Source organism: Mytilus galloprovincialis, chromosome 6 (assembly GCF_965363235.1).
Source record: "Mytilus galloprovincialis chromosome 6, xbMytGall1.hap1.1, whole genome shotgun sequence".
NCBI lineage: Eukaryota > Metazoa > Mollusca > Bivalvia > Mytilida > Mytilidae > Mytilus > Mytilus galloprovincialis.
The window spans coordinates 53,454,748-53,474,241 of NC_134843.1; the positions used below are offsets into that span (position 1 = coordinate 53,454,748).

Genomic DNA, 19,494 nt, shown 5'->3' on the forward strand with positions numbered 1-19,494 from the left:
TCGGTGGAGCGTGCTACAGTATTTTGGTAAGATTAGCGAACAACCGTCGTCAGAATTATTTAATACTGCATATTATTTTTATATGGTATTGTATGTATTGTATTTGTTAGGGCGAACTTGATCCTGTTTCAAGTTAATTAACATGATTAAACTAGTTTTTGTCAGGGCAGTAATTTCGCTTAAGCAATTTTAATAATTCCAGCCTTAGTGCTATAGGTGGCGATCTGAAATACAGCCTTGTACTGTAAGATTATTTCACGCACCTGCTAAAGGTATATTATGTACAAGTGCATCATATAGATATAGGAAGATGTGGTATGAGTGCCAAAATCCAAGTATCAATTCATCAAATTAAACCATTATTTTTCAAGGTACGTCATTTTTATTATGTGTCTCTGGCCAAACAATGTAGTTGACATGTAATAATAAGGTAGTCTAAAAGTGAAGCGCGAAACGTCGACCTGTCAGTGCCGTTTTCCACATGATTGCTTGTTTTTTAAGCTGAACGGTACTGCTTAATTCTTGCTCTTATCATATCTTCTCATAAGTGAGGGGGGGGGGGGGGAGTGGCAAATTAAAAAAAAGGTAATAACTTCTGTAATTATCAACAGTTTAAAGATGTATTATTATATATACCCTATATCTGACTTTACAAGAAAATGGGAAGGTTCACCTAGCTCGTACTTTAGAAAAAAATGTAAACTTTTTTATAAAAACGTTCAAACGTAGCTACATGTATACAATATAAAAAGAAACTGTATTTATTCCTATGAAGTAAATATTATCAGTCTAGTAATTATATCATCACGTTTAATTGCCGAATGGCATAGTGTTTAAGAGTGGGGCGAATTGATAGTTGAAATGTGGGGACGATTCGGTCTAGCTTCCATTTGAGTTGTCGTTCTTATGACTTATTCTCTGTACATTGTCGAGCAAGGAAAAGAAATAGCTGAAGGAACCAGATTTTATATCGTCCTCGAATATGAACGCAGGAAAAAAAAACAACATACATACCTTGAGATCACAAATAACCTGGACATTGATACTGAGAAACCATTTCCTGTTCACATAAGCAGGTTCATCTTCGGTAGGTTCTTGTATATGTACGTGTGTCCCATCTATACACCCAATAACATTAGGCCCAGCTTTTTCATAAAAAGCACGTTTGTTTATATTGTTCTGTCTTTCTGTATGCCATTTTATGTACTGGACTTTCCTATCTACCAAGGCGTCGGTAACGTCTCTAACTACTCGTGACACAGTAGACATATCATAGCCCATGGTATCTCCGACCACTTGCAGCTGGCTTCCACTCCCGTAAAAACGAAGGGCAATCATGACTGGCTCTTCAACTGACAAGGCTGTTCTTTTTCTCGTATTTCTCTCCAAATCTGCTCTCAACTCATTGGCTATAAATTCGATGCTTTCTCCAAACCTGTAACTTTGTCGTTCCTCATCACTAAAATCTTTATTCAATGGATTAAAACCACTGTAATGCTTTTCTCTTCTAACTCTTGGTAGATGTAACATATCAATAGCAGCCATTTTTAATATCTTAATCATATGATTAAGATTTAATACACCTCAAAGAGGTCGATTAAGTTTAACGACAGTTTAAGCATTTTTAACGACGTGTTAAAATTAACGACAAGTTGAACAACACACTAATCATATGATTATTTTTAATCGAATGATTAAGAAATTTTAACGACTCGTTAGCACTAACGACAAGTTGAACAGCAGACCCCTGTTAGAGGGGCACTAGCTACGAGATATGTAAAAAATCTAAAGTTTGATTTTCATCTGTTCAATCAATAATGAAAGTGAAATAGAGAAATAATAATTCGCTTTTTGCAGCCAAAAAGGTTCAATTTTGTCAAATTACGCTAAGAAACATTGATAATTAGTAATTCACTTGCAAGTGAATGAGTCGACCTCTTTAAATCCGTATTCATGTGAACTTCAATCTAACCCCTAGCTAGAGATTGACAACGCATGCATTGTACGTGTACTGGTTATTTAAAGAAAAAGAATGTCAACAGTGAAAGTGAAAGTACGGTAAATCATTTTATTACTAATTCGATCCACATAAAATCATTCTTATACGGTTAAAAACAATGAGAAACATATAATTTTAATCTATAAAATAAAATCAAACAGACCTAAAAAAATCCAATTGCACGTGTTGGTTTAATCTAGTCATATCTTTATTTATGTTTACATCTCTTATAAGGTCATCTGATGTCAAATCGATAGGTAATTAGATGGCGTCTAGACTAAAATACACACGAAACGAACCTATATATTATCTACCCCATGCTCTGTTAACTGTTTAATTTAGACTTTTGATAATTTGGATAAATGTTTTACATTGTTATAAATCAAATATGAGAATTTGAGTCAAATCGGTGACAATGAATTTGACAGCTAGTGCCCCTTTAAATTAAACCATTAATATGAATTTAAGCGACCATATTGATATTACAAGCAATAGAACAAGTAAAAAGATTATTTTTGAGACAAATTTAGTTCTTAAGACATTAACATTACATTAAGGGGAAATTTGTTTGACATCATACACAATCATAATCCAATAACAACATTATTAGTCAAATATATTCATTGAAAGCATATATAAAGTTTTATCACAAAACAAATCATTATCTGTGAAAATTAAAAAAAAAGTTTCTCCAAATACTTGCGTTCCTATCGATTCGCAAACTATAAAAAGGTTTGTGTTGGACAGGACTTTATGTCTGTGTCATTTTGGTCTTTTGTGGATAGTTGTCTCATTGGCAATCATACCACATCTTCTTTTTTATATTGTATACTTATTAAGTGATATGCATAGTATTACATACCGAGTTTGTACTAACATAAACTAAAATGAGCAACACGAAAGGTACCATATGTTAAACATGATCAGCTAACCTTTCAAGGGTTACGAGATATTACACAGTTTATTGTAGGATTCGTGTTGCTAAGTCTTTGGTGTTCTATAATGTATTGTATGTACGTACTAATCCTTTTTTTCAGATTGATGAGTGTGAATTTTCCTTTTGTATTTTACCCCTCTCGTTTGTAATAAACATTCATAAAACTAATGAGTTTTTTCTTGTAAAACAATTGGTACCTCTTGATAGAGTACGCCTCTATTTATTGATTTCAAGTGCTGAATTAATGTATCTTTTTTTTGCGTTATTTGAACGTTGTTTATTTTCATGATATTATATTCCTTAGTTTGTATGACTTTTGACTTTCACCTGTATTTCTACAGTCGGTCATTGGGTTTTTGACTTATTGATACAGAGTGGTCTTGAATTTTGATTCAGACACAAAGTGTATGTACAGTATTGTTAGTATTTTGTTTACCATTGTATTTAAATTCACTTAATAGTTACGTTAGAAAGAAATAATATGGTATATGATATGTTTTCAAATCAACGACTAAACTGTTTTTATCAACCTCAGTGTCAAATTTACCGTTCTTGTTAGTGTCTTTGTTTAATTAATGTTTGTTTGTATCTTTAGGCCAGTTGTGTTGTACGTCTGTGGTGTACTGACTGATTGGTCCCGATCATTGCCACATTAATCTGAAATTTTTATTTCTACTCTGTCACTTTTATTGATGAATAGAGAATAAGTAGTTGGATTGACGTGCACTTTATATTCATTTTAAAAATAAGTCAAAGTTAAACAAGGGATTCTTGATACAGTATTGGCAATCCTGAAAATAAAGTTTCATACTAGATGATTCATGAGAGTCATATTAAAATAATTAATTTATCATGTTTACTAAATCTATTTTGATATTGTTCATAACTTCGATATATATATAGAATTATGAAAGACCTAACAAGTTTTACCTATGAATGCGTTAACCGGATTTAATTACAAACTATGGTAACAAAGAAAATTGTTTCCTTAAAAAAAAACAGGTAAGTATTGATGGAAATTATGTAATGTAACGATCACACAGATCTTCCGTTTGCTTTGCTAGATTTTCTTAGCTGATTTTATTTAGATTAGCTTATTTTCGTTTGTAAATTGGTTCACGTGAAAGCGTATTCGTTAGTTCTGTGTGCTGTTTTAAAGACAATTTTTAGGCATTTTAATTTGACGTGATTCATTCGATCTGTCAACAAAAGAGTGATAAAATTGTCGATGTATCTTTGATTAGCCCAGACTTTGAGATTCACAAAGTAATGACTGTTACAGTTTATCTTCCACGTATACGGACGGACTTTAGAAACGCAACGCACAATTAGGTGATTTGTTTACCTAAATTATGATTGATCCTCACAGAACTGCTGGTCATGCTTATCATACTTATGTATGGTTAGAAACATTACTGAATCAAATTTTGATGACAGCAAAGTATATTTTCGGTGAAAAAATAAAATGTCGTTTTTATATAATTAAGCTACAGTCCGCGTAAAATTAGACTAGTATTTTTATCGATTTATCGAATAGGAAAAGAGTGTATTCTGAAAATATCATTTTAACTTTTAATGCTCCATTAAAAAAACACAAACATATACATTTTGTAGCCATTTGTTTGTCCTTTCGTCTGCCAGTTTTGGCATGTTTCACCCCAAATTGTCACTGTATATTCGGGCTATAGAAAACCTGTTAGATTCAATTTTTGCTTGTAGAGACTTAACTCATATGCATTTCGTTTGACTCATATTTGGCAGTGCTTTCACCTTGTCGTTCATTTTAAAGATGCGGCATTTGTTTAGTTTAGAACAAGAACAACATCTTTTTGTATTCATAATGGATGAAAAGTATTAAAGCAAGTTTTTTTTTTAAACAAATACCCGCGGTTGTAATAATAAATGTGATACAAAAGGTCACACAACCAAACGATGTGTACGCGTGTTATTCTTCCTGAAAAAGCGGAAGGAATACACATATTTAATACGTCGAACACAAACTTTCAAAACCATGACAAACAACGCTAAAGTAAAGTGGAATTTTGCATCATTTTGTCTCTTGTGGAGAGAGTTGTTGTAATACATGGCCCTGCTTTTTAAAGTAATGAATTTTTAAACCCAATTTGTTCACAAATCAGGAGTAGTTCTATGTATTCAGTAAGATAAAGTAGAAAGTATGTTCCACACGTTTGCACATATCTATAATGGTATTTATAATGCGTACCAATTGGGACACAAATGAAAAAGAAATAAGTAGGGAAACATATTTAGAATATTTAAGGGGGTCCGCCTTTCTTACTGTTTTATTTATTCTGATTAGATTAGTTTCTTTTCAATCGTTTGATGTTTTTGATAATCGAACGAATTGTAATAAATAAATATTACAGCCGATTTCATTGAATGTGTAGCCATAAGTAATTTCTTTGGTTTGCTAGCTTGTTAGCTGAAGCGTGAAGTCATTATTAGGTCAGGTATACTACCCTTCTATCCAAGTAGTCTAGTCCAACAGACAGATACATTGGTTATCTGTCGGACTATTCTACTATTAAAGTAGGGTAGTTTACCTAACCTAACAATGACTTCACGGTTCAGCTAACATTCAAGCTATAAACAAAGATATAACCTTGCACTACCCACTCAATGAAATCGACTGTAATATTAATTTGATGATGAACAGCAACGCGACAAGCAGATGCTATCGTAAACTGTAAAGAGAGTTTACACCTGAGTGTCAATGACAAAACAATATGTCAAAAATAGGTTATTCAAAATAGGCATTCTCTATTACATTTTTGTTAGTAACAGCAACGCGATTAGCAGATGCTATCGTAAATTGTAAAGAGAGTTGTCAGAATAAAAGGTTTCACCTACGCAATGTTTTTTTATTCGTACACATATTATGGGATGCCTGTTGATAACGTATATTGAAATCACACATAACAATATACTTTTCAACCTTTATAATTTTGAACATAACACATACGTATCAAATGTCAAACAAATCAAATGCACCCCGTTCGTTATTTCAATTATAATGAATGATATTTTGTCATATAATGCATGTGAGAAACCTATTATAGTTAATTAGTCCATTATTCACAAACTTTGTAAAAAGAATTCAGACATTATCATGTCGTAGTATCATCTTTCGTATAAATAATCATCAATAGAAAATTGTCACCATAAAAAATCTCAGGACGAAGAGGTAAGTTATAATTAGGTATTTTATAATGTATTTTAAATAAAGTTTTGAATATAAATCAAGCTATCGCTTACGGGAAAAGTTGAAACATAAAAAAAAGAATAAAAACCAAACAGAACAAATTACTAATTGATCAAATTTGATCTACTGGTATGATAAATGGAAACAAAATCATCATTACATTATAGGCTACGGTATCACAGTGGACTGCGATAAACACAAAAACATGGTTGACATATAATTACATATTTACCAATTGTACTTTGCCTTGTCAAGATTGTGAATTGTTTACTTGATGTGATTGCGGTAAATGCATCCACACATGTAACAGGAACATTAAACTTTTAGAAGCAGCAATTTCACTCATTTTGGATTCCCTCCGATTAAGTTTACCTTGATGTATTTCTTCTTGCATGGTTTATGAGATTTTACATATGTAAACTTATACTTGTTTTATCTCTTAACATAAGCAGTGGAAAACAATACACTGAACATTGAAGTTTTTGAAAATATTTGGTGATATCATTTGCATCATTATTTATTTTAATTACATTTTTCTATATTTATTTTGATAAGCATAAAATAAAATTACAAAAATACTGAACTTAGAGGAAAATCAATTCGGAAAGTCCATAATCACATGGCAAAATCAAATAACAAAACGCATAAAAAACGAATGGACAAGAACTGTCATATTTCTGACTTGGTACAGGCATTTTCAAATGTAGAAAATGGTTGATTACACCTGGTTCTATAGCGCTAACCCTCTCACTTTGATGACAGTCTCATCAAATGATGTTATATTTACATTGATGTGTTAATTAAACAGACACAATAAATAAAATAGTCAAAATATGGGTACATCAGTCATCATCGTATAACAATTTTAAAAGGAATATAAAAAGAAGAAAATGTGATAAGCATTATTGTATACAAAATACAATACTCTTTTTGTAGGGAAATATTATAAAAGACATTATTTGTCTAATTATTACCAAATATAGATATATATATATATATATATATATATATATATATATATATATATATATTTTTGAATATTTCAAATAAAATGACATTTTTACTTTTTTGGGGGTGTTGACTCTAAAATTTAGTTTGACCGGATTACCATAGTCTGTAATTCTGACATCATGTAGTTGATGATAATGGATGGCTGCTTAACGTCCAGTGTCAAATTAATATTCAAATTCGAGACTAGAACAAGTGAATGTAATGTGAATATTAACCCTACTTTGTACCAGAACGACACGTTAAGCCGAACTGTTATCGTGCCAGTCCTTAGGAAGACATGCCACATCACCCGGATACACAATTCGGACCCCGAGCTTATAAGTCCTTGCATTTATCCCTTAATGCCGCGTGTAGTAACCTCAAAGTATTTGATTTGACCCGGTCAGGGTTTAAACCAACAACCTCCCGTTAAAGAGGCAAACACAATACCACGAGATCACCGAGGTGGTGATATTATGTAAAACATGTCTATTTTAGCAAGGTCTGTGTTATTACCTGAGTGTCAATGAAAGAACAAATACGAGGTAATTTCCCTCAAATAAATAATATATAAAACAAAACATATTGATATCTGACAGATATGCAAGCTCTTGTGAAACCTTTGCAAATGTACAGGTTTAAATTCTATCTATTTTTAGTCGACGTAATTTTCTTGGATATATTTCAAATTCAAATGGATAAAAAGGATTTTGTGCATATGCCTCAATGAGATATCAAACCAAAAACCCGTTAGTCTGTCCATTTCCAAATACAGTACTCTTTTTTATGATTATAAACCATGCACTATTATATATATATTGTCGTTGAGGTTGTTTTTTGTGTTAACGTGGGTTGACAACGCCTAATTAATTTGCATTTGACGGTTCGTTTGTTAAACTGTTTTAAACATTGTATTTACAAATAGAGCAAGCTTTATCTGTATATATATACATGTAGTTTCAATTGCATGCACGAATCTACGTGTTATCGTTCATGATATCTGTTGACTTCCAAAGTTTTGTGACTTGAAAAGATTAACATGTTACTCTCATTAGTGGTAATTTGATCTAGCAACTTGTTTGAAAAGATGTTAAACTTTAATATCGATGTATCAGGAAAACGATAGCAAGCAATGCTACCGTTTGATATACATATATTCTTATAATTAAAGAAAGTTGCAAGGAACATTAAAACGGTTTTGAATGAGAAAAAAAAACATGTTTTCGGCGTTGACATGAATATCAATTATGTGATCATTTTATAAATTTCCTGATACAAAATTTTGAATTTTTCGAAAAACTAAGGATTTTCTTGTCCCGAGAATAGATTTGCCGTATTTGGCACAACTTTTTGGAATTTTGGATCCTATGCTCTTCAACTTTGTATTGTTTGGCTTTATAACTATTCTGATATGAGTGTTACTGATGAGTCTTATGTAGACGAAACGCGCGTCTGGCGTACTAAATTACAATCCTGGTACTTTTGAGAACAATTTACACCACTTGGTCGATGCCACTGCTGGTTGACGTTTCGCCTCCGAGGGTGTTGTGCCAAAGCTAATTAACCTTATTTACTTTCGTGATAGAAGTTATTACGTTGTTTAATGCAAATAGTTTGTGCAGTTCATTTTTATATTTCTTACAAACCTGCTCATGCATTTTTCATTGTTATTCAACGCAAAATAATTATCTAAGATACCTGGGACGATCTCATTTCACAAAGGATTTCTATTGTCTACTTATTATACCTCGAACTTATTTACCCGGTGTAGGTCTTTAAGTTGAGGTTCAATATACTTAAAGTTAATCGGGCTTGACTAATTAGATACGCCCCCTTAAAATCAGGGGGTCCGAACTAGGATCGGGAAAAAACATCCAGCAAAATACCATAATTTACAATTTTAGATTTTTTTTTATTTAAAGTGCTTTTGGTTACTTAAATATCTCCGATCAATAATCGAACGGTATTTTGTGGAAATTATAACCTGTCCCGAACCGGGAGATGTTGGCTACAATAGGAATTTATTTATAAAAAAAAGTCCATATCTCCTTTACTTAAAGTGACCGTTTTTTATTGTAAATTCATGAAGTTTTGTTTTTGGCATTCGTCTATCGTGAAGAAAAAAGAGGGAAGGAGGCCGCTAATAGCTCAACTAACGAGTTCGATCATTATCTATTCTATTATGGCATACGTTTTACCTCTAGCGATCGCTCTGTCTTATTTTAAAAAAAGTCACTCTAAATTTGTAAGCATTTGCTTCAGATTGATACACTTTGCATTGAATCGTGAATATGCATGACATATTTGCCACTGGACACAAAGGAGCAATACATTAATCAGCTTCATTTAGTGATGTATAATCATTTGTCCTCAGTTGATTATCATCTCAAACAGTTTTTCAATTTTTATATATTTCATTTGTATTTACATTTGAATTTTTAAGCGTAAATCTTAGCATTTCTTCCATCATTTTCCCCTTTGCATTTAATCTTTTTGTATTTAACATTAAAAAAACGTTGTCGTAGTACACATCAGGGGTTACATTGTATCCTTTCCAGCAAAACTAATATAGGGCGAGGGGGGTAATAACAGAAAAAAATCTTTATTGAGTGGCAATAACTCTTATATTGAAGCGTACAATGACTGCTGTCTCGTCTAGGTGACAACATTTGCTGTTTCAAGTTTATTTATATCTCAGACTGGTATAATAGTTGTAATAAAAGCCCCCAAAAAATGAAAAAAATGTTGACAACAATTTATAAACTTATTTTGGGCGTTTCAGTTTTTTTTATATGTCTTGCTGATCGGTTTTGTTATATTTTTTTTTTCATCTACTATAATTGTCCATGCGACTTATTTGAAAAGTTTTAGATGACCTTACTTGTTGTTTCAATCATTCAACTCGTGCGTAGATCGTCTTTCCCTCTAATGTTTTTAAGGTATAAAGAGCGTGAAATTCTCACTACACAAGGCATCGGATATACATTCCAATTATATTTCGATTGGACAAAGCTGCGTATTTATATATCCGATAAGCAAAACGAACGCACCCATTTAGCAAGGGTATACTGTGGGACGGGAGAGGTCAAGAGATGTCAATATTTCTACACCCAAGTGAATCGTTTGGTTTTGAATAAAAGGAGATAAAGGTATACATTAATGCGACAGCAACCAAAAGAAACAAATAAATCAAAATATTTAGAGTCAACATTCAGTCTTATTTTTTATAGAAAGATGCGTATACAGAATAATAAGCTCAAAACCGACCCATGACTAAATAATAGTTATACGGAGTTAATTCAATAACATTTACCATCAAATATTATATATCCGAAAAGGCACACTTGATTTAATATTATTTACCGTCAAAGATTCAATCCCAAATGTTTGGTTAAAAAATTTCACCCGCCCTATTTTTATTTTGATCGGTGAAAATTTAAGAAGTTGTAATATAAACCAGTAAAAGAAAAACCCTTCACTTAAAATTGATACTCATGACGATAACATGTAAATATAATAAGAGTTTTAACCCCGTTTTTTACTAGACTGACACGCTGATATAAAAAAGAAGATGTGGTATGATTGCCAACGAGACAATTGCCCACAAGAGACCAAAATGACACATACATTAAAAACTATAGGTCACCGTACGGCCTTTAACAATGAGCAAAGCCCATACCGCATAATCAGTTATAAAAGGCCCCGATATGACAATGCAAAACAATTCAAACGAGAAAACTAACGGCCTTATTTATATAAAAAAAAAAAATGAATGAAAAACAAATATGTAACACATAAACAAACGACAACCACTGAATTACAGGCTCCTGACTTGGGACAGGCACATACATAAATAATGTGGCGGGGTTAAACATGTTAGCGGGATGAGTCGGTTTTTGTATCGCGTAAGTTCACAAGATATTAGTTCGCAGGAAGAAAAGTCAACCGATCCGGACACATTTCTGACTCTGAGCCTGCCAGTCTGTGCTCTTACTCTATGATGCCACGTGTTTAGCGTTGAAAAAGAATACAAATTTAATTAACGTCTTTGTTTGACCCGTTCGGGATTCGAACAAATGACCTGCTGCTCTCGAGACGAACACCCCTTCACGAGACCAACCAGGAGAGCGGTAGTGATCGGTAGTACAGAATATCATACCAAAATACAATGCACAATACAGTTTCACAACATTTTCACAGTTACTAAAGCGAGCTAAAGGTATCTAACCTAAATTGGATGCGTGAAATGATATTGTAAACTTCACGTAAACATCGATGATCGACTTCAGGGTAGATTTTATGAATCAACGCTCTCGGCAAATTAAAACGTCTTGCACCTATTATTTCAGTGGTCCGAATGTTACCAGCTGTTGCAAGTCTAAATTTCTGTCCTTATTTAATATACCCTCATTTTCCATTGGTAGTTTAAACCGTCACGTCCAACCTCACTGTCGACCTCCTATTGCACGACTTACCTATTGTATTTAAAATTTATGTGTTATAGTCATGAACATGCATGGAATATTTCCTACTGGACGTAAAGCAAACAACAATCAATTACAATCAACTTAATTAATTTCCCTGTACTAGTACTTAGCACACAAAGACAAGATCTTGTAAAATGCTATAATGTACAATTTCCATTTAAATTTTAATGGGTTTTTAGGGGGGAGGGGTCTCTTCAATTTATGACATAACTGACTGCTTATTAAAAAGGTTTAAATGTGTTTTTACTATGGTTCTTATCTACTGTTTTAATACGATTTATAACATATGATTTTTTTGTCAGGCAAGGATAAAACTAAGACAGATAGTTTTTTTTTCAAGTGATTTTGCTTCGTTTAGACATCAAAAGGGAATAACGGACGACTACGTACATTAAAGAGTTTGTTTACATATAATACATTGAACTTGCGAATATATATCTCACCTAACACGTTTTGATCGGGCCAGTGAAACCTAGTTTATTAAGGTTTTATTCATTGAAGTTTGCATGCATAGTTTTTATTTAAAAAAAAAGCAAGAAATCTATTAATTAATTGGACTGAATAGACAAAACTAATTATTTTGCATTCGCATGTAACGTAATGTAGGAAAATTACCGAATCAGAAATAAAATAAACATTTACCGGATGAATATTGTTGGAAGAGTTTACTTACTGTTTTCTAAGGTCTGATCTTTACGAATCTATTTCATGATTACTGACAGATCAAAACAGTCTATATAGCAAGAAGTTGTTGGCCAGAATATTCATTGGTCAGTTATAAATGAAGTCTGTATGGGTTTTTAATTGCCTCATTTATTAAATAAGAAATCGTTATTTTGAAAAGTTGACTAAAAAAATATAAATTTACTCCCTAATTTGGTAAAACTATCATTTGGTGTTAATTTAATGCTAAACAAATTATGATAAATAAATAATTATATGATGTAATGCCATTAAATCGGTCCGTTTTCATTGCAATTTGGTAACTGTTAATTGTATATATCAGTCTAAGTACTGTTTAACTATCATCTAAGTGGAACATATTTAGACTCGTCCAATTCAGGGGAATTAGGTTTCTGCAAGTGCTTTTTATGTACTTTTCTTATATTTTTGACGGTTTGTAAGTCAGTAAAAGTTCCATGATTAAGTTAATATTGACATTAAAAGACCTCCTCACAAAAATGGCTGTTCAAAATCTGAACACCCATTTTTGTTCGGAGGTCTTTTAATATCAATATTAACTTATCATTGAACTTTTACTATTACATAACTCCCGCAATATTTTGGTAATGTTTTTACCGGGAGTTCGTAGCACATTTTAGGTTGTCATTCGCGACTCAGATGTTATGCGGAGTAATTTTCATAGGAACTGCATAAAAAATCATTTATGTATGTTAAAGTTGTATGGAATTACCTTTTACACATTCATTTATAACGATAATCTTTCATAAGTGTAGTCTTTTGCTACACAGCGTTCATGTTTACATTGTAACCGTTAACCGGAAGTAGGGAATATCTATTTTTGTGTATTCACTTTGTAAACTAGGTCGACTATAGTCAGTTTCAAATTTGGAGTGCCAACGATCAGCTGCTTTCAGAAACGAACTTCAGAAAAAATATAACTTCACAGAGTAGTTATTTTATAGGTAATTAAACACATAGAGACTATTTAAATACTATTTATTGTAAATTGCAATACATTTCACATTTATTTCTGTTATAATAAACGGAATATATTTTACACCAGTTTTTCATTCATTGCTTTGAAATTGGTAAACTTAATAAACGGTCGGCGCTACAGAGGGTATCACCAGCCCAGTAGTCAGCACTTCGGTGTTGACATGAATATACATTACGTGATCATTTTTATAGATTTCCTGATACAAAACTTTGAATTTTTCGAAAAACTAAGGATTTTCTTGTCCCAAGAATAGATTATTTGGCACAACTTTTTGGAATTTTGGATCCTCTATGCTCTTCAACTTTGTCTTGTTTGGCTTTATAACTATTTTGATATGAGCGTCACTGATGAGTCTTATGTAGAAAAAACGCGCGTCTGGCGTACAAAATTATAATCCTGTACTTTTGATAACAATCTAATTTGACTGGAATTTCACATTCCACGACAAAACATACTCGAAACACAAATCCTCATTGGTTCTAAAGTATAATTATCAATAGTGTTTTTGGAACTTACAAACTACTTTTTAGATGATGACACATGTACAGATTCATAAATAAAAATTCTGCAAAGTAGAAAAAAATACAATTATAGTACATCAATTTTGGGAATTTTCATTTGGTCTCTGGACTCTGGCATGAGACCAAAACAATTTAAGTCTTGAAATGACATACATTGGACTGCCTTTAAATTTGATACTTCAAACATTTTAAATTGAATTTCATTAAAATCAGATTATATGTGAACGAAATCCCCAATTACGGTAGTAAAATGATTGAAAAAGAGAGAAAAAATCGGGAAAAATTTCCCGAACTTTTCATTCTACTAGGACTTTTTGAAATCCCCGCATTTGCATAGAGATCTACTTCCTTTTTCTGTCTTGTTTGCATGAGACTTTGAATAAAATATATATTGATCAGTCTAGTAAAATATAGTATTGGAACTCAATACCAATTCATTTTTAATAATGGTTTGATAGGAAAAAACGTTACTTGATGAAAGCGTTTCTGTGTTTACATTGAATATGACGTCATAACTTTAGTAACGTCACAACTAAATCCATAACAACAGAACCAGAATCGGACACGTTTTGGTATTTCCGTTTCTTTTATAAACATGTTCGAATTAAAAAAAAATAATTCATACAGACTTCGTCCCCATTCACAGGTAATGGCTGCCTCATATTATTGTTTACAATACACTAAATTTTCAGAACAAAAAAGCGACAAATTTCTCACTCAATAATGATCCCGAAATAAGCAAATAGGAAACTTAGAGTTTTCTTTCAATACTTTAAGTATTGCTTTATATTGTGTCATACAGTACATACATTTTCTATAACTATTGTGTTCAATGTGGAATACGGATATTAAATTAAATTTGTGGTATATCATTTTTGTTTTTTTTTTGTTTTCAGAGAATGGTGTACCACGTGATTACCATATGTGTACAGCTGTAAGTTAATATGATTTTTTTATCGATCAACCAGCGCAATAGAGTTCACCCTACTAAATTAATTAAACTATTCCTCTGAGAACGTTTACTCGCATAAAAAAAACAATCAAACTGTTTTCATCTTGTTCCCTAGACCATTTCAATTTTCATTTGATCACATTAGAGATTACCTAGCTTTAAAAAAGTTAAACATTTAACATTGATCTCTATAATTTTTACTTCAGATTCATATCTGCCTAAGCAGAGGTCGATTTCATAGATTGATGCACCATAATTTGCATATGAAAGTTTCGAACTGGCACCTACTTTAATCGTCAATCAGTAGAGTCTTCAGTCTATGCATTATTTAAGACCACTATACCATGAGCACTAACATGCATTACTATTTAATTTATATTCTTAAAGCGCTTAATTGTCATTACATGTCAATAAACTCAATTTCTGTTTCATTGATAATTCGCCTTTGAAATCTATGAATCTTCTTGCTAAATATACAATGCATATGCCCATTGAACTTGTCATGTTTATTAATCCTGGTACCTTGGATAACTATGAACATGTTTAACGTTCATGGACTTTCAATTTTACTTTCCATCAAATCATGCTTATTTATTGTTTTAGTCTTTGATATTATCATACTATCAATAATTTTTCTTTTAATATGAAGTGTAATACCACGACCGCAAATCTACTTCTTTGACAGTAAAAAAAAAAAGAAACAAAAGCACCACCTTCATATGAATATGACATATATATTACCTCTAAAGTTTAAAACAATATGTTGGTCGAGAAAATATTTACATTGAAAAAATTTCTTTCCGGGAACAACTTTTAAACTTCGTGCTGTTCATATCATAATTATGACTTCCGTTACCAACAACTAAACGATCACGGCTATGAACAGCTTGATTATCAAATCAACATGGTTGTACATTGGTAGCAAAAAGTAAAATCACAAAAAAATGAACTCCTAGGAGAAGTCAACTAGAGGCTCTTAAGAGCATGTGTCGCTCACTTTGATCTATGTGCATATTAAACAAAGGACACAGATGGATTCATGACAAAATGTGTTTTGGTTATGGTGATGTATTTGTAGATCTTACTTTACTCAGCATTACAACCAATTGTTCAATTCATCTGAAAATTCTAGGGCAGATAAATATTGACTTGATAAACAATTTAACCCGTTGTAAGATTTTCTCTAAAGGATTTGATTTCAAAGAGTTGTAAGCCAAAATCTACATTTTACCCTTATGTTCTATTTTTAGCAATGATGGTCATTTTGGTTAGTTGGCTGGGTCACCGCACACATTTTTTAAACTAGATAACCTAATAATGAGTGTGGCTAAGTTTGGGTAAATTTGGTCCAGTAGTTTCAGAGGAGAAGATTTTTGAAGAAGATTACAAAAATTTACGAAAAGTTGGTAAAAAATTACTATGAAAGGCAATAACTTCTTAAGGGGTCAACTGACCATATAGGTTATGTTGACTTATTTGTAGATATGACTTTGCTGAACACTATTGCCGTTTACAGTTTATCTCTATCTAATATAATATTCAAGATAATAACCGAAAACAGCAAAATTTCCTTAAAATTACCAAATTCAGGGGCAGCAACCAAACAACCGGTTGTCCGATTCATCTGAAATTTAAGAGCAGATAGATCTTGATTTGATGAACAATTAAACCGCTTGTAAGATTTGCTCTAAATGCTTTGGTTTCAGAGTAATAAGCAAAAATATATACATTTCACCCTATTTTATCCATGGCGGCCATCTTGGTTGGTTTTGGGGGTCACCGGACACAATTTTCCAACTAGATACCCCAATGATGATTGTGGCTAAGTGTGCTTAAATTTGCCACAGTAGTTTCAGAGAAGAAGATTTTTGTAAAAGTTAACGACGGCGGACGCCAAGTGATAAGAAAAGATCATTTGGTCCTGTGGGCCAGGTGAGCTAAAAAGGAAAGTCCTTAATCATGTTTATCAAATGGCAAGATCAAAAGCTCAAACACATCAAACGAATGGGTCTCAACTGTCATATTCCTGACTCGGTAACAATACGATTTTGCTGAGGATTCGGTAACGCGTTCCACGCTAAAAATATCTAAACTTAATGAAATGAAAACTGTTTCAAAAACAATTATAAAACTTAAAATAAAACCTTAAACAATTTTTTTATTTATTTTGACCAGCAACATGAAATTAAGCATCATGATACGGTAGATGTTTTGCAATACCGCTAATCTTATGGATGTGCATTTGTTCCAGTTATGGTCTTCGACACTCAGACTATTTAGTTCTATGACATTTTTGTTACTAAATACTTTTAATATAAATTTCAAAGGTTCCAAGTTTTGGAAATTAGAATTTATAATCATTTCAAATCAAAACGAATAAATTCTGTATAATAATGTATATTTTTTAAAATGAATGATAAATACATTAATCTATTCAATTTGAAATAATTTGTAGTAATTTATTGATACAATTTAATGTAATTGGATTGTAATGGATTGAACCTTTTTTATAGCTAGCTAAACCTCTCACTTGTATGACAGTCACATCAAATTCCATTACATTGTCAACGATGCTTGAACAAAACAAACAGACACAATAAGTAAAAATGTCAAAAATAGGAGTACAGCAGTAAACATTGTGTTATCATCTTTATCACTATAAAAACAACAAATGTAACGAAGAAGCACACAAAGGCATGCATTAAATTTAACATCCTCATTTTGCTTATATTATACGATTTTATTTATCTATGTAAAATCTATCCATAAAGGAAAGAAGGTTTTCAGTACTGGTGTAAAATTGCGCGTTTGAAATTCGCACAGGTAAACATAAAATAATTTTGTCGTTCAAAATATGACGGCATACATAAATACAGAGTCACGTAGAGTAGATATAACAAAAAAACAGACTTAACAGTAAAAGTAATAATAATAAATAAAATAATTGTGTGGTTCAAAGTATGACGGGATACATAAGTACAGAGTCACGTCAAATAGACTAGTATTAATAAAAAAAAATAGTTTTGTCATTCAAAGTATGACAAGATACATAAGTAAAAGTTATATTAATAAATAAAATAATTTTGTCGTTCAAAGTATGATGGTATACGTAAGCACAGAGTCACGTCAAATGAATATTTAAAAAAAACCTGACTTAACAGTAAAAGTTATATTAATAAAGACAAATAAAAGTATACTATAACACGTTATTAAGATTATAACCAACGTCAGAACGCAAAATGTATACTTCAAGACCATTTTGTATTATTTTTGAAGTTGATACGGAATATTTATCAACAAGTTCTTCGTACCTTCCAATGAACTTTTTTAGAAAAAAAAAACGAGACCGTCGTTTTACCAGAAATGGTTTAAGCTAGAGAATTCATCAAAAGAAATGGTTTCGGAAACGATAATCAACTTGCGACTAAAGTAGCTCGTTGATTATCGTTTACGATTCCACTCCGTCTAATCAATTCTTTTATACATATCATATTACTTCTTTTGTAGATTTTTTATCTTCATGACTGCTTATACAAGCAATGGATATTTTCTAAATGACCAAGTAATATACACAAAAAAGGATAGCATATGGACTTTCAAACCCATCGTCAAGAGAACACTAGGGAAAAGGGATTATGATGGCGTTGTTCGTCTTTCACAAGAAAATACGCTGGACATGCCTGTCAATAACTATGATACTGACTCATATGTAAGCCAGCCAGTACATAAGAGGCTGGAGTCTAGACGAAAAGTCTATGTCTTTCGATCACTTCTAGAGTTAATACAATTTCTAAGAACTAATTCGCGCTATTTACAACGTGGTTTAAGATTTTAAATATGTTTTTAACAAAAAGAAAGTATCTTATAAATGCTACTGTTTCCATATTTGTAAAACTTAACGCTAATGGTGGATAATAAGCAATACAACAAGTCAACAACTGCATCTGCTATTTGTGTTTGCAGACAAACAATTTCCTAATACTTTTATGTGTTTTACTGTTTAGGAGTTTTAATAAATGTGAGCCTGAATTTGATGGATAGCGTTTAAACCTCTTTAAGTTTACAAATGCATCATTCAAAGGTAAACAAACTAACAACAATATTGCTGAATATTGTTTATAGACGTACATGTCAGCTCGTATTATGAAGTAATCGGTTATATCTTCTCTTTAATTGTTTATTATAAGAAAACGAAGGATGTTTTTCAAATGCACACTCAAATAATAAAAAAGGATCATATCAAATGTCTCATTTTCGAAATTAACCGATCTTTCTTGTTAGCACCAAGACCTGACATAAGGATTGAGTCTTTAATTTAAACTACAGATTGTGCTTTAGTTTTTAACGAAGAGTAAACCTCATACCATATGTATCACTAGTTAACCAATGTTATTCGGGAAAAGTCAAAACAGCTCTTCAAACATTAATAATAAATTATAAGTCAGTTTAAGTCTTTGTCTTTATGCCTTTTTTGTTTGTCTTTGTTGATAAACTTATGTTTGGTTTTAGAATTATTAAGAGTGCATCATAATGTTCACTGCTCTATCCCTATATTAACATTTGACCTATTAAGTCTGCCTGTTTTGTTCACATGTTTTTGTCAATATATTGAAATTGTAAACGACGGTCATACAAGTGAGAGGTTTTTCTAGCTATAGAACAAGATTTAATCCACCATTTTTACATAAGAAAATGCATGTATCA

At 31.7% G+C, this 19,494-nt stretch overlaps 1 long non-coding RNA gene across 1 annotated transcript; it reads left to right on the top strand.

The window, feature by feature from the left end:
• The first annotated feature begins 930 nt into the window (after positions 1–930).
• Positions 931–19,197, top strand: LOC143078190 (uncharacterized). The gene is made up of 3 exons (XR_012979098.1): positions 931–1,087; positions 14,735–14,772; positions 18,298–19,197. It is a non-coding gene; the product is annotated as an uncharacterized LOC143078190 (long non-coding RNA).
• Positions 19,198–19,494: the final 297 nt, after the last annotated feature.